This window comes from Schistocerca nitens, chromosome 6, assembly GCF_023898315.1.
Source record: "Schistocerca nitens isolate TAMUIC-IGC-003100 chromosome 6, iqSchNite1.1, whole genome shotgun sequence".
NCBI classification, from domain to species: domain Eukaryota; kingdom Metazoa; phylum Arthropoda; class Insecta; order Orthoptera; family Acrididae; genus Schistocerca; species Schistocerca nitens.
The window spans coordinates 195,577,716-195,590,789 of record NC_064619.1 but is presented as its reverse complement, the minus strand read 5'-3'; positions in this window follow the sequence as shown (position 1 = coordinate 195,590,789).

Sequence of the window (13,074 nt, the reverse complement as noted above, 5' to 3'; positions counted from 1 at the left end):
TCACGTGCGCCGCTCACAGCCGGCGTCCGTGGGCTGCGTTCGTGTGTTACTAACTCGGGCAATTCTCCAGCTACCATTGATAAGCTATTCATAAGACCTTATAGTCAGATTCAGAACGGTGTAGGGTATCCTTTTTGAGTCATCAGTCTTCCGATTGGTTTCATGCGGCTCGCCACGACTTCCTCTCCTGTGGCCACCTCTTCATCTCAGAGTAGCACTTGCAACCTGCCTCGCGGGATTAGCCGTGCGATCTAAGGCGCTGCAGTCATGGACTGTGCGGCTGGTCCCAGCGGACGTTCGAGTCCTCCCTCGGGCATAGGTCTGTGTGTGTGTGTGTGTGTGTGTGTGTGTGTGTGTGTGTGTGTGTGTGTGTGTGTTTGTCCTTAGGATAGTGTGTAAACTTAGGGACTGATGATGACCTTAGCAGTTAAGTCCCATAATATTTCACACACATTTGAACTTGCAACCTAAGTCCTCAATTATTTGCTGGATGTATTCCAATTTCTTTCTGCAGTTCTTTCTACAGTTCTGACCCTCTACAGCTCCCTCTAATACCATGGCTGTTATTCCCTGATGCCTTAACAGATAGCCTATCATCCTGTTCCTTCTTCTTGTCAGTGTGTTCTATATATTCCTTTCCTCGTCGATTCTGCAGAGAGCTTCCTCATTCCTTACCTTATCAGTCCACGTAATTTTTAACATTCTTCTGTAGCATCACATCTCAATTGCTTGGATTCTTTTTTATTCTGGTTTTCCCACAGTCCAAGTTTCACTGCCATACAATGCAGTGCTCCAAATTTACATTCTTAAAAATTTTCCTGAAATTAAGGCCTACGTTTCATACTAGTAGACTTCTATTGGCCAGAAATGCCCATTTTTCTAGTGCTGTTTTTGATTTATCCTTGCTCCGTCCGTCATTGATTATTTTGCTGCCAAGGTAGCAGAATTCCTTAACTTCATCTACTTCGTGACCATCAGTCCTGATGTTAAGTTTCTCGCTGTTCTCATTTCTGCTACTTCTCATTACTTTCATGTTTCTACGATTTACTTACAATTCATATTCTGTATTCATTAAACTCTTCATTCCGTTCAGCACATCACGTAATTCTTCTTCACTTTCACTCTGAGTAGCAATGTCATCAGCGAATCGTATCATTGATATCCCTTCACCTTGAATTTTAATTCCACTCTTCAAACTTTTATTTACTTCCATCATTGCTTCTTCAATGTACAGATTGAACAGTAAGGGGGAAAGACTACATCCCTGTCTTACATCCTTTTTAATCCGAGCACTTCGTTTTTGATCGTCCACTCTCGTTATTCCCTCTTGGCTCTTGTACATATTGTATATTACCCGTCTCTCCGTAGATTAACCCTAGGTTTCTCAGGATTTCGAACATGTTGCACCATTTTACGTTGACGAACGCTTTTTCCAGGTCGACAAATTCTATGAAGGTGTCTACATTTTTCTTTAGTCTTTCTTCCGTTATCAACCACATCAGAATTGCCTCTCTAGTGGTTTTATTTTTCCTAAAGCCAAAACGATCGTCATCTAATACATCCTCGGCTTTTTTTTCCATTCTGCTGTATACTAATCTTGTCAGCAACTTTATGCATGAACTTTTAAGCTGATTGTGGGATAATTCTCGCACTTGATGGCTCTTACAATATTCGGAACTTTGTGGATGATGTTTTTTTCGAAAGTCTCATGGTACATCGCCAGTCTCGTGAATTCTGCTCACCAACGTGAATTCGTTTTGTTGCCACTTCTTCCCAGTCTTTTTAGAAATTGCGATGGAATGTCTTACATCCGCCAGCCGCTATGACCGAGCGGTTCTAGGCGCTTCAGTCCGGAACCGCGTGACTCTACGGTCGCGAGTTCGAATCCTGCCGCGGGCATGGATGTGTGTGATGTCCTTAGGTTAGTAGGTTTAAGTAGTTCTAAGCTCTACGGGACTGATGACCTCCGATGTTAAGTCCCACAGTGCTCAGAGCCATTTTTATCATATATCCCTTCAGCCTTAATTGATTTTGAGTCTTCCAAAGCTCCATTAAATTCTGATTCTAATACTGGATCCCATATCTCTTCCCCCTCGACTCGTGTTGCTTCTTCATGAGACACGTCCCCCCAATCATAGAGGCCTTCAATGTGCGCCTCCCACCTAGTCGCTGTCTCCTTTGAATTTAACAGGGGAATCACCATTGCACTCTTAATGTCATCGAAGGTTGTTTTAACTTTATGGTATGATGAGTCAGTCCTTCCGTTATGTTAAGTTGGTAAAGTTCTGCATCCCGGGCCGAGACGGGCCAGTCATGGCCGATTAAGCGCCGTGTCATCGGCGAATTGCAGCGAGTAATGAAGATATGGGCAACAGGCCCTACATCAGTAGTGTGCGGATAAGTTGAGAAATTGTGTCTGATGCGAGGCGTGCTAGGGTAGTCTGTGCACCTGCGACGACCACTGTGTACGGATGGCGTAGTGGTCAGCACATCTGTATAGTAACCACGAGATCCAAGTTCGAATCTTGGCCTGCCACAAATTTTCAACTTTCCCCATTGATTTAAATCAGTGGCCATTGGCGGCTAATGTCTTTAATTCCTCTGTGTCCTGGAAGTTAAATGGAATGCATAGGAGGTATAGCATCAGCATCAATCAAAAGCAAAACAAGTGTAATGGAATGTAGTCGAATTAAATCAGACAGTGCTGACGAAATTAGATTAGGAAACGAGACACCAAATGCAGTACGTAAATGAGTACTGCTCTTTGAGCAGCAAAATAACTGATGATGATCGGAGCATACAGGACATGAAATGCAATCTGACAACAAGTAAATTTTTTCTGAGAAAGATAATCTTGAACATAGATATTAAGTGTTGTGAAATCTTTTTTGATGGTATTTGTCTGAAGTGTAGCCTTGTATGGATAAAAAACGTGGGCGATAAACAGTTCAGACAATAAGAGAACAGAAGCTTTAGAAATGTGGTGCTGCAGAAGAATGCTGAAAATGAGATTGGTTGATCGAGTGACTGAAGAATATTAAATCGTATTGGCGAAAACAGTATTATATGGCGCAGCTTGATTAAAAGAAGGAATCAGTTGATACGACATGTCATGAAGCATTAAGGAATCTTCATTTCAGAAATGAAAGAAACCTTGGGGGTAAAAATTGTAGGTGGAGATCTTGGCACGAATATAGTAAACAGGTTCAAATCCGTGTAGGTTGCAGTAGTTATTTGGGGAAAGAGAGGCTTGCACACGACAAATTAGCATGGGAGAGTTGTATCAAACAATTTTTCGAACTGAAATCCTCCGAGATATAGAATTTTACCGTAAAAAAGCAGTCCTCAGTCGATCGACCTGTTTCCCAAGTGAGCCTGAACGATTAATAACATTATCTGTCATTTCAAATAAGCAGTTTAATAATATATTAACGTAATGTAAAAGTATTACAGCCCGTGGCAGGTGCTTGATTGTGCTCTTACAACAGAACGCTTCTTCGTCCACTTTCACCCGCACGGCTTGATGAATGCTAGAAGTTCACACAGTTTTGAGAGAAGTATAATCCTATGAGTAATGTTCTTGATGACCTTTGGAGCTTCTGACATTTTAAACGTGAGAAAGTCGTTTCTACAGACTGAGAAGCAAATTTATGCGCAAGTGAAAACATGACATAGGCACAGATGGCGAAGTGCTGTCGAAATGTGTAACAAATTTTCCAGAGTATTGGGTTCTTAAGAAGGTACATTAGCACGTAACCTCCCATCGACGACTGGGTCTTTAAAAATGCAGTACACGCTCAGACTGGAAATCGGTCGTACCTTTCACAAAGGAACCAGCTCGTATTCACAGGAAGCAATTCAGATACACGGCAGAAAAACTAAATCATAATGGTTACACGGATTTAAACCCACTTTCTCCCAAATGCGAGCATATTTATTAACCACTGCACCATCTCACTCCATTTTGACAGCAGTAATGTAAAAGGACGACAGTTTCAGCAACATCTCTAAACCATACTTATCACACGTCAGTTTGAACACTGTCTTTGAACACAACTACTGTCGAAACCTTGATAGTGTCCTAGCGGAAAAACGGTGCACCTGTCACAGTTTTGTCACACAAAAAAGGTGTTTCTTTTCATCCCCTCTGAACACACTAAAATTGGTCCACCTTCTTTTAAAGCATCATTAATAATTATTAAGTGTGTTAAATATAACTGTGAGGATAAAGGGGATAGGAGACAAAAGCGGATAGCTTGCAACGCCGTCTCAATTTCTGAGATCTTTGCTTAAGTTAGTCGTCGCTGCATCTGCAGCAGCGTGTCCTGCTCGCCGCCCGCTGTTCTGTTTCCCACGCGAGCGGATGCTCGCCTGCTTGCAAAGTGCAACTAGCGGTGTGTGAAACGTACCGTACCGCTCAACATATCGCTTGCAGTTCCAGCGAGGCGGAAGCACCGCTGCTGCATTGGCAATAACATCAAGAAGCAAAGCGAAAGATATCGAGCGCGTTTCCCCAGAGGCTGCATTTCCGGCCTTTTCTACAGAAGACATTTCGTTATGGTCCGTTATTTTATATTGACCAATGTTCATCCTGGCAAATGCTCTGGGTTTAAGATCGTAAATGCCTTTTTTTTCATTGCAGTATTATTTATCAATACTTACATAATCCGTTTAGCGCTATTTTTGAGTTCTAAGTACAAGAATATCTGCACTTTATAAGGTGTCTGTTGTTGGACACCTTTCACCCTCTATTCAAGCGTGCGTCGATAGGCGCTTGTCTGCCTCAAAGAATATGTAGCTTCTTGTCTGCTGGAGTAGTACATCTTTGAGTGGAAAGCTTGAGTCATGTCTTAGCGACTCATCTGAGTCAGCCAGCAGAGAATCTTGGCGACAGAATCATTTCACGCTGCTGCGTCGTCGGCAGACAAAGAGGATCCGTTCGCTGGGGACTCTCTTCTTCCAGGTAATACAGTGAGGACTGGCTGATTGTTTAGTATAGAATCTTCGTCTTGTGATAATGAAATGACGTACACCTAAGCGATATCGTTCTTGATTAGCGTGAGATGGTTGATGGGTTGCATACTTGCACTGCATTTACGTGGTTAAGTCTACGGTATTTTGCAGATTATGGAACATTAGATTTCTTTCGCGAAATACTTTGAAATTGTGTTTAACTTGTGAAACATTAGAACTTTATTTTCGCTCACTGCTTTTTTGACTCACGTGGCTATCCAACTATTTTTCGAGGTGATTATCTCATCGCTCTTCCACTTATCAAATAATATTTTTGGCGTCAGTGTTAACATATCAGGATTTTCCTTGTTGATTTTATGTGGTCATGGAAAGACACGAGGTCCGTTGAATGAGATTTGTATATGAAACACTAGAAGTGTAAACAGAATTTGGGACTTTTTCTTTTATGAACTTATATTCACTCTCCTTGGTCTTCTTTCAAGTTAAAATCTCGACGTGTTCCTTACCTCCATATCGCTTAAGAACTGCGTTATCGAATGTGGTGTGTTCGTTTTAACTATATTTCATACCGAGAGAGAATAATCTGCCATCGTAAGTGATCACATTTTATTTGAATGAAATTTCAACTTGGCGTTGAGCTTCAACAGACGAAAACTTCGAGATATATTTCCGATATCCCACTAACACTGGTCCCTCCAATTTACTAGCCGTTGTGGGAAACAAAGGGCAAAACTACTTGCCTGTTAAGAATTATATCTATAGCATATAATTCTTGCACTTGTAAGTAGATCTCATACAGTTACCAACAATACAAACATTTTGGCAAATATTTTTGCTCTCTTTATCGTACGACACACAGTAAATTGAAGGGACCTGAGCTTGTGCGATAACATAAATATATCTCTAAGTCACCGTCTACGCAAACACGTATCTTGAAGTTCAAGAGCAACATGAACTTATCGACGTAACTGAAATTATATTTAAATAAAATATGATCACTGGTGAAGCCAGTTCTGCCACTATGAACCTCAAAAAAAGAAAAACAGATTACGTTTATTCACAAATGGGTCAGATTTTATGTAAAGGTAACGTTTCAGGCCATTAAAATATCTAGGTTCCTTTAATTTCACAGGTTAATGTAAAATGTAATGCACATACTTTCGACTTTCCTTACTGTAATAATGGCACCATTCAAACTGTCTTGGAATCATTAATGAAAAACAAGAAGATTCTACCCTTAAGTGTCTTCACTGGATTCCGCTGGAGATTTCGCCTTCTCTGTCTGTGTGATTTGCAAACTACTAACACTAATTCCTTAAAGAAGAATGTAAAAACCTGTGGAAGCCGATCTCGAGGAAGATCAGGTTGGATTCGGGAGAAATGTAGGAACACACGAGGAAATACGAGCAGTAAAGGAAACAAAAAAAATTGGAGTAAAAATTAAAGCCCTGGGAGAAGAAATGAAAACTTCGAGGTTTACCGATGGCATTGGAGTTCTCTCAGCGACAGCAAAAGGACTTGGAAGAAAAGTTGGACGGAATGGACAGTATCTTGAAAGGAGGATGTAACACGAACATCAACAAAGCCAAAACAAGGATAATGGAATGTAGTGGAATTAAATCAGGTGATGCTGAGGGAATTAGATTAGGAAATGAGACACTTAAAAGTAGTAGCTGAATTTTGCTATTTGGGGAGCAAAAAACTGATGATGGTCGAAGTAGAATGGTTCAAATGTCTCTGAGCGCTATGGGACTTAACTTCTGAGGTCATCAGTCCCCTAGAGCTTAGAACTACTTAAACCTAACTAACCTAAGGACATTACAAACAGCCGTGCCCAAGGCACGAACGAACCTGCGACCGTAGCGGTCGCGCGGTTCCAGACTGTAGCGCCTAGAACCACTCGGCCACGCTCGAAGTAGAAAGGATATAAAATGTAGACTGGCAATGCCAAGCAAAGGGTGTCTGAAGAAGAGAAGTTGGTTGACGTCGAGCATTGATTTAAGCGTCAGGAAGCCGTTTCTGAAAGTATTTGTGTGGAGTGCAGCCATGTACGGATGTGAGAAATGGACGATAAGCAGTTTAAACAAGAAGAGAATAGAATCTTTTGAAATATGGTGCTACAGAAGAATGCTGAGTATATCACGTATGTACTGAGGAGACACTGAATAGAACTGGGGAGAAAAGAAATTTGTAGCATAGCTCGACTTGAAGAAGGCATCGGTTGGTAGGACACCTCCTGAGGCATCAAGGTGTCACGGTAAGCGTGGGGAGGGGGGGGGGGAGGTAAAAATCGTAGAGGATGGCCAAGACATAAATACAGAAAGTAGATACAGAAGGATGTCGGTTGCAGTAGTTACTGAGTGATGAGACTTGCACAGGATAGAGTAGTATATAGAGGTGCATCAAACCAGTCTTGGGACTGAAGACCACATCAACAACAACAACATGATTAGGTTTTTCTATGTTATTTATTTTGTGTTCTACATGTGTCGTCGGTATCGTATTTATTTCCGTCCGTTTTCTTGTGTCTCGTAGTGATTGTCCGATATCTTGGCGTGTCAAGCGCAGCTATCTTGTGGGATCTAGGATGTGCTAGTCGAGGAGTGTGTGTTCCAGGTGACCCATATTCACCGCATGTGCACTCAGCGTACCCTGTCGCCCACGAACTATCTGCACGGGCACGTGGGGGCAAGGACAAGGCCAGTGCTCCAGCTCAGCCTCCAGTGCCTGCCGGCCGCCCACACACGGGCGTGGCAGGTGAGCCGGTAGCTTTGCACCGCCCGATGCCTGCCGCCACCAGGCAGCTTAGGGAGGACTTCATTCTAGAGGCGTTCTGTTCATCATCCTCCACGAGCAGCGGGAGAGCCAACAGCAGTGCAGTGGGTGCTGGGGCGCTGCATGAGCCGAGCAGGGAGGAGACCTCAAGTGCGTGACTTATGGACTGGAGGGTGGCGCTTGGCGCTTAGTCCCGGAATTACGACCCCTCCAGTTGCCGGCAAGGGGCGCTGCCGAGCTCCCGCAATATTCAGGGTTTCGCACAAACAGTACAGCCCTTAAGAAACCACACCTACAGGTCCGGAGACTCTTCTCCGTTTAAATCTCGGTTATGCTGGAAGACAATTTTTTTTTTTTTTTTTTGGACACGCAAGTATTTAACCCCTATACTGGTTGGACAACTAGGGTGGGTTATGGACACGCAAGTCGCCGAAGTGGCGTCCAATTGAAAGACCTGCACCAGATCATTAAGCCACACAACATTATTTTATCATAGCCAACTGGAACAGTTCGCCACCCCAAATATGATACCTTCAATCATCTCCTCGGCCACACCTCTGAGAAAATTCTTACCCAGAAGCGATACTGTGGTGAGGTAAGACCGTGGTTCCAATCCTCATCCGCTCAGATTAAGGTGTTCCACTGTTGGCTTACAACACATCGAAAAGAAACAACAGTTTGTCAGTGGAGTGAGTGGTTGATTATTTTGTAAAATTTTTTTGTTTATAACTGTGTCATAAGAATGTGACTGCGTCTATAAATAAACAAACAATATTTACATCGAGAAGAAGCCGTGATGATTCCTTTAAATTAACCAAAACATACGTCCTTGCCCACCACTCTGATAGAGCGAGACGTAACAGTGCTACACTTGGACTCGGAATCCGGCAGGGACGAGTGTCTGTCTCCGCCTAATTCCTATTATCACCGCTTGCGTTTACTGCGGTTTTCTTAAATCACACCAAGCGAATGCCCGGATGAATTCCTCTACGAAGACTGCGAATGTTCGAGTACGCAGTTCTTGTCCATATAACCTAATGCTTCTTCTCTATCAACTGCCCCTGTGTCACACATTTTTTACCTTCAGCTTTTCGTGCAGAGTATCTGTTGCTTACTTCGCGCATCCGATTGTTATGATAGCGCAACAGAGTGCGTATTATTGTAAAGTCGTACAGAAACACTGAACTGATATGTTTTGAAAAAAGGGACATGCTGTCCGTGGGGATTAACTAAGTAATTTATTTTGCACTTTCATATATTACGACAATCACAAAAGCATTTCACTACGCAGTAACCAGCTTCGGCCAACAAGTCGGCGTCGTTAGACTGTGAATGGACAGAAAAAAGAACAAAGAATTATTACGGCGAGTACAAAAGCTAGTAAGTCAATGTCTAGGTAATACTAAAACAAAAATGTTATGTCGCTAACGCCACAGGAACATTACGTCGGCGTTTTTATGTACAATTTTATTTTTGTTTAATCTTACGTAAATACTTAATTGGGAGATTTTACACATTCTACAATGATTCAGTGTCTCCTCTTTTTTTATCTATTTACAGTGTGATGATGACCATTGATTAATTGAAGCTGGTTACGCAGTATGGCTCCACTTATGCAGAGCATGTACTGAGTAAGGGCGACAACTACCAGTTACAGAAGACCAATACCTGGGCTTCCTGGAAGCCCTGGAACTCAACAAACATCAGGTCCACAGTCCTGAGTTAACATTCAATGACTAAACACGGCTCAGTACTTCCCCTCTTCTAAATTTCACTAAATCCTCACAGTTTTCCAAATGATTCCCACACTTTATCTTCCTTTCTATTCATTTTTCTGTTTCATTTAATTTATTTTAACTACCTGTGTACTTAGTGTATTCTGTTGTAACAATTCAAAATCTTTAAACAGAATAAATTGATCCTGTAGAACGTACACAATATTGTGCTTTTCATTTATGAAATTCTTCTGCGATGGTATCGTAAAATATAAAAAAACATGACGTGTCGTTGTCTGAGGCTGCCCCTCCCTTTCACTCTCTCTGCTTCTCTCCCATTCGCTCTGTGTGTGTGTGTGTGTGTGTGTGTGTTTGTTTGTAAGGTGCGTCGTAGCAGTAAACAACAAAAACTGATGTCCATATGCAACTCTAACCTGTAAGCAGTTTGCAAGAAGTATACGCTATCCAATGAACATAATCTGGACACTTGTTAGTGGACATTAATAATGAATGGGATTGTCCATCCTTGTCTCTTATTATGTCTTGAACCCGGTTTGAGACACTTACTGTGAGGCGTCTGCCTGTCTGTCGCCGAATGGCAGCCCAGTCCGCGTCAAGAGTCGAAACCAGAGAAGACTGTGATGTTGGACGCTGGAGCTTACAGCGAAGTTGATGTTATCACTCTTCACAAAGTTGTTCCATTGTGTTCTGGTCGGGACGGCCCCGACAATGTCAGGAACGTTACTGTGTACAAATCATCGCCTCAAATATGGTGCTTTACGTCAGGGTGCATTGTCACGCTGATGCATTCATCGTCTCAGAACTGTTTCTGTACTCTAAGAGTACATAGCACTGTAAGATATGTTCATATTCCCCAGCATTTGTCATTTTTTTAAGTGCTATAAGGAATCACAACTACCCACGAAAACCACCCCCGTACTGTAACACCACTTGTTAGCACTACAGATGACGGTAGCTAAGGTTCCCCAGGCGTTCATCAAACCCAGACCCTTCTATTAGACTGCTACAGGGCTACTTCTATCAGGCTGAAAAAGTGTACTGGATACTGTCTGCAGGCTTTCTCGATTGGAGACAACTTCATCAAACTCTTATTCGTTGTAGACAACGCCACATTGTAGAATCATAGCTCACCATTTCGGTAGGTATTGGAACTAGCCTCCACCATGGTATACTCCATATTTTTCATTTAAATCTGGTACTCACTCTCTCGCACGAACCCACGCATCCAACTCTCTCTGACACACACACACACACACACACACACACACACACACACACTCACACACACACACATTTTGCTTATATTCATTCGCTTATGTCGTGTAGTATTATGTTTTGTTGTAACTCTTCCCATTCTAAAAAGATATTTTTGGCTGAGAAACGGGCGGTTCGGGCAGTAAGTGGTGTAAGTTCTCGAACCTCTTGTAGGCCGCTGTTCACGAGTCTGGGTATTTTGACATTTCGACATTGGCCCTTTAATATCACTGTCATTGTTTGTTAACAATATTAGCTTATTCCGAAGATTACTCAGCTTTCAGTCAGTTAATACTCGGCAGAAATCAAACCTGCATTTGGATCGGACTTCGTTAACTCTTGTGCAGAAAGGTGTGCAGTATACTGCTGCATCCATTTTAATAAGCTACCACAAGAATTCAAAAATATTAGCAGTAACCCACGCACTTTCAAATCGAAACTGAAGAGTATCCTCATGGGTCACTTCTTCTATTGTTGTAATGTTGATTGCGTTTACTAAAATTTATGGTTTGACTTTTTTCGGGTTCATAAACATTTTATTTTTATCTGTTATTACTTTTATGTTTTAATTTCATGCACTGACGCGTTCCATGTCATTGGAGAGTTGCTCCTCAAATTGTTCCTATGGAACTTGACGTGTAAATAAAAAATAACACAGAGAGAGAAAGAAAGAGAGAGAGAGAGAGAGAGACAGGAAGGTTCACGTCAGCTAAAGAAGTTTGTTAATGCTGAGATGGAAATAAAGAAAGACAGAAAAGGCTTACGCTGAGCTTTCGGCCTTGGGGCTGACACTGAAGTACCCCGCGCAGCAGTACGGACGCCGCTGGAATTGTGTCCGCTGGGTCGCAAACAGGCGTGGCGGAGCGGCGGCTAGCGGCCAGCGAGCAGGGCCGGAGGTCACGTTGTGAAACGCAGCTACGCATGTGCGTGAGCGTCCGCGGCCTTTCAGGTGCTGCGCCCAAGGCCGCCCGGTCGGCACAGGTGTGCGTGCTCGGGCTGCGCCTGTACCGTGGGCGACGCAACGGCCTGGGACGCGCTGCCCTCAGCTGTTGGCCAACGCGGCTCACCCCGCCACTACTGTGCCTCGTGTAAACAACACAGAGTCCTACCGTGTTCCCTGAAAGAAGCTATCTACGGCTACGTACGTTCTAGGCTCTCGCTGGCAAGTCGACGTCCACGTCCAGTATGGAGGACCGAAGACTCAGAACGCGTTTATCATTCCTTTGATGGAACGCCAACGGAGAAGCTACAGTCTAAGGCGCTGTAGTCAAGGACTGTGCGGCTGGTCCCGCCGGAAGTTCGAATCCTCCCTCGGGCATGGGTGTGTGTGTTTGTCCTCAGGATAATTTAGGTTAAGTAGTGTGTAAGCTTAGGGACTGATGACCTTAGCAGTTAAGTCCCATAAGATCTCACACACGTTAACATTTTTTTTTTTTTTTTTTTTTTTTGAGAAGCTACAATAACTAGCCAAAGTGATAAAGTCATGCGAAGCCTATTGGCGCGAGTTATACGTCGGTTGCTGAATGATATGTGGTGCGTTTGTCTCCGTGCAGTACAAATACAGTGCGTTAACCATGCTGTGCACATGTCCACTGCTGCGGACAACTGTTAATGGTCACTTCTTTGGCTTTTCCTTGCAGTCCCGTGGCTGCAAATGCCCGCAGGGCACAGCACCAGTAGCGATTGTCCACTGGAGTGGACAGCGTGCATTTGCAGCATCAGTACTAATTGATAACGGCAAAGATGCGACATTAACAGCTGTTCACTGCAGTGGGCAAGTGAACCACAAGGTTATCTGTCAGTTGGCCGTTGTCCGGGGGAGTTTCGGGGAGCGAGGGAAGGAAGATCGGCACCCACATAGACCACCACGGGGTGAGCAGCCGTGCGATTGGGAGGGACGGGGGGACAAGCCACCTCTAACTCCCACAGTGGAGGCAGCTTGACCTGTGATTCATGCTTCCACGAAAGCACGGAGGTAAAAAATCGGTGAAGGTTTTTCGTAAACAAAATTGGTATTGTCTGATGTATTGACATGTTTAATAAAGACTGTAACTGTAACAATTACGTAAACTTACCAACAGGAGAGGGAACAATAGGAAACATAACAACGTACAACACAGTAACAAAGAGGTCAACAATGAATACCTCACACAGTACTGTCAGCCAAGTAACGCTGGCTGCTGCTAAAACAAACGACTAACGGCCGAAGCCTTTCGACGTCTACTGACTTTTACCTATTCAGGATTTGGGAACTGGTCGTCCATCTTACTGTAGGAATAAGTTCAAAAATGATTCAAATGGCTCTGAGCACTATGGGACTTAACATCTGAGGTCA